We start from the raw sequence: 4545 nt of genomic DNA on the forward strand, positions 1-4545 counted from the left end.
ATTGTATAAGTATTACTAAGACTACCTTGTATCTTTTCTCTAAGGTTCAAAGTGTTTGATTTTTTCCCCCTAAGAAGTTGATTTATATTGTTATGTATGTGAAGTAGATGCTGCATAGTGCCCATTAAATGTGATTTATTTGTCTGTTGAACAGTGGCCTGAGAATGCTCCAAATACATCCACAGGGTGCAGGTTGGAAATGGATGTGCTAGAGGGTTTTAATGCAAGGAGCTGGCTGGCTGGGATACCTTATTTTTGTTGCAGTCAAAGGTTCTTAACTTGATGAATGGTTGCTTTCCTCTTGATCAATTCATGAAGCATCACTTCTAGGTCAACAAAGAGAGAAAACAGTAGTTGGCCATGCCTACCACTGAATTGAGTTCAAAGTCTGAAGAGAACTTTGCATTTGGAGGGTAGATAAAAGAATGTATGTTTATTTGAATCCCTGGTACGTTACTCTTTTTAAAGTTCTTCTTGCACAAATTGGATTAAAAAGGGCCAACATTCTTTCTTTACTATTTGGACTGGCTTACATGTGATCATGGTAGACCATCTTTGGGTTGTCTGCAAGGCATAACCGTTGATTTACAAATGAAACATACTCTCAATTTTTAGCTCTTAGATCAAATTAGTATTTGAAATATCTTTAGTGGATTATAAGTCTTCCCTTAAGAAATCAAATAAGACGCAAGGGTACTATTGGTTCCCTAATTGTTCTAATAGGTCAGTCTTGTTTAAATCCATAGGATGAAGGAAGAACCTCTTCAGAGCAGGGAATAAATTCTACCTCAATAGCCTCTACTGCAAGTAGACCAGGAGGAGAATGTGAGCCTTAGACATAATTCAAAGCCATTACCAAAAAAGACTTTGGGACTGAGGCTGTTCATTTGAAAACCTGATTTAGGAATATCTGGGAACAGTAAACATGAATGATGCTGCCAGGTCAGCAAGCCAAATTATAGGCAAGAGAATGGCTAGACAAGCCCTGTGGCATAATTGGCTGTACTTGAGATAAATTGGATGTTGACATCATGTTGACCTGTGTGAATTCAAGTCCGTGGATAGGGTGAGCTATTTGCAATCTGCTACTAAAGTGAAGGTTTGCATTTCAAGGCCACACAGCAGAATTGTGGAAGAAAGCCCCGGTGATCTGAGAAGAGTACAGCTAAAAACAAAACAATGCCAAAACTCCCTATGGAATAGTTCTACTCGGTAACACAGGGAGTTGAGCTGACTCAGTGACAAAACCAAATCCAAACCAAACACACCGCCATCGAGCCAGTTCCAAGTCAGAGCAAAGAGTTAAGTTTCTTTGTTTGTTTGTTTTCTTTGCATGCATTCAGACTCTAATGCTTACTGATTTCACAATCTTGGGAAATAACACCCACCCTTCCTGAGTCTTAGTTGATTATTAAATGGATAAATAATACTTTTTCAAAGAATTGTTGTGAGCAATAAATGAGATAATCTTAAATACTCAGCATGGTGCCTGGCACAAAGTAGACCTTAACATTGTTTATTAAAAATTAATTGTATAATTATTTGTTTTCCTACTAGACAGTAGTCTAAATTAGGACATGAACTGTAAGGGAAGTCAACTCACTTTCAGATCTCTGGTGATACAGGGGTAAGCATTCAGCTGCTCACCAAATCCATCATTCTCTCTGTGGGAGGAAGATATGTTAGCCTACTTCTGGAAAGTTTTATAGTTGAAAACTCTATAGGGAAGATCGATTCTGCCCTGTAAGGTCACTGCGGATCACAAACAACCAGAATATTAAAAAAAAAAAATTAACCTATCTTAGTATACCCCAAATCTAGCATTGTGCCTTGGTTTGATATCTGAAAAGTGGGTATTTATACACGTACCAACTGTAGTAATTGACATTCCCACTTGTCTGTGGTGTGCTTGAAGTGTGGGACTGGGGGAATGGGGTTGTTGGCCCAAAGCTGGACAAGATCCTAATGTATTCTAGGTTTCCCTGGTTCTTTCTGTTAATTAGAAAATATTATTCTACCAAGAAGTGAATGAATATCACGTGGGAAATGCAAATATAATCTACTTTTTAGAAATGGACAGCCTGGTGTGTTTACTATAAACTCTGGGGCCTTTGTTGGAGGGGAAAGGGTAGCGGTATCGGTGGTTGGACGGTATCAGGAAGAATGAGGCAAACCTGATTTAGATCCCTCACATACATCAATGTGGCTTCTTTCTTAGGGGTGGGGATATCAATGTCCTTGAAGATCTTTTGTAAGGTCATGAAAGGGTCATGTATTGGTAGATTTGTCTTCCTTAAACATCCGCTTAAGGCAGCGATTTCTGGCAGCATTGAAATTGTTCTTACTCCTTCAAGGTTTGGGATTGTCTTCACCTGTCACATGAGTCAGAGAAGAGATGACATTAACTCTTCTCAAGTGACTTCCAGCCCCTTCCTAGAAGCCTCTCCTTGCATCCATGAATAGCTATGTGTGTGTGTTCCACAAACAAATGAGCTGCTTCAGGTCTCCAAGTGCCACATTATCCGGAACAATTAGTTCAGAAAGTGGCTCATTATTTTTGATATCTCTGCCATCAGGTCCCTAAATTTCTCTGGAAAGGATTTTTTTTTTCCTAAAGATTTTTTTTCTCTTAAAATTGTTTTTATTATTTCACTTTCTCTCACACCCTTTTTTTTGCCCTGTTCACAAGCCACTTGATAACCCCAAATCACTTCTGATCTTTTACCTGTCTGTGCAAGGCAAAGACTAATTTGACTTCACATTTAGAGGAATGATTTTGTGTCAATGCTATAAAACCCTTATCTGACAGCTCCTAAAATTCAGCTGACTCCTCCTTTATGTTAATGGCTATGCAAAGTGAAAGTGCAAACCTTAGCAGTTAAAAGAAATGCTTCTCCAACCATGGCTGGCAGTTCTTTTCCAAGATGGAATACAGTAAACATAGGCCAATGGTGAACAAATGGAAACAGGGGCCTTTTGTCTGCCATTAGCTGTATAGGTCTATGGGGACTTAATTATCAGTGTAGCTACTTGGAAAGTCACACCTTATATAAAATGCTTACTGAAATGATAGCGTGCATGTAGCAGTGAGAGAATTCACTGAAACCAGGCACATCAGAGACCACAATCTTTGAAGTCAGAAAGCTTTCAAGACTGATTTGAATTTCTGGGTGTGGGACGGTTATGAGCCTCGGTGCTCTCTTCTAGCAAAAGAAGGCAATGGTAGCTCAGTGGTAGATTGTTCATCAGGAGGTGGATTTGACTTGATGGCAATTAGCAACAGCATCCAACTGTACTATAGGCTCAGATTCCAGTCAATGTACCTCAAGCGTAGCCACCATCCTCTGTCAGTGGATGTGGAGATGAGGCAGATTTCAGTGACACTTCCAGATCAAGAAGGCAAGAAAGAAAGGTCAGGTGGTCTCCTTGTAAAAATCAGCCACTGGAAACTCTGTGAATTACAACAGGTCTCTCCTCTTGGACATAGTATCTGACTTGAGGGCTGCTAATAATAGCAGCAACATATATGTAGCTAAGGAAGTGGCTTCTGTTGAGTTGATTTTTGACTTCTAGTGACAGTGGCCCCAAGTGGTGAAGAAGAGCTGCCTCGCAGGGTTTTCTAGGCTGTGTTCTTCACAGAGCAGAATGGAATGCCAGGGCTTTTCTCCCTGAGGGCCACTGAGCAGATTCAAGCAACTAATTTCTCAGTTGGTGGTTTAGCATTTAACCATTGTAACACTAGGACTTCTCATAGATTATACATTGATGAGCTAAGAGGGGGTACACCCCAAACTAGGAAATGTGCTGGGAGGAATGCTTCCATAGTACTCATTTTTCCCTCTCGGTGAGCATCCAGCAACTCGCTTTGTGTTACTGCACCCAGTAGTGTCGCCTGGGAAGGTTCTCTCTGATCACAGTGAATTTTTTTCATGAAAACAGTTTCTCTCGAGCCTCATTTTGTGTGATGGTGGATTTAAGAGAACAGCACGTGGCTGTGAACTTTTGTTTCCTGCTCCGGAAAATGCTGCAGAAACTGTTGCGATGTTGAACACAGCTTGCAAGGACAGCACTACAGGAGAAACTCAAGTGTATGAAGGCTTTTCTCATTTCAAAGCAGGTGAAATGTTTTTTGATGACAAACCCTGTTCTGGCTGTCTGTCAACTTCCTGAAACTTCCATGAAAATGTGTACATTTGGCGTTTGTTCCACCAGGTCAGACTGTTCATCAAGCTTTTTATTTAAAGGTTATGAAAAGATTGTATAGCACTGTGCAACAACAACAACAACAACAAAAGGCCTGATTTGGGCAGACAGGGGACTAGTTTTGCCACCACGGCAATGTACCTGCTCACACAGCCATCACAGTGTGCCAGTTTTTGGCAAAAAACAGCATTCCTCTTTTGCCCCATGCACCTGACTCACTTGACCTCACTCCATGAGACTTCTTTTTGTTTCTGCGAATGAAGAGGGACATGAAAGGACAGTGAATTGATGAAGTAGAAGAGGTGAAGAAAAAAATGAGGGAAGTACTGTCAGCCATCCAAA

This window comes from Echinops telfairi, unplaced genomic scaffold (assembly GCF_000313985.2).
Source record: "Echinops telfairi isolate 266 unplaced genomic scaffold, ASM31398v2 ScPeMD7_18;HRSCAF=68, whole genome shotgun sequence".
NCBI lineage: Eukaryota > Metazoa > Chordata > Mammalia > Afrosoricida > Tenrecidae > Echinops > Echinops telfairi.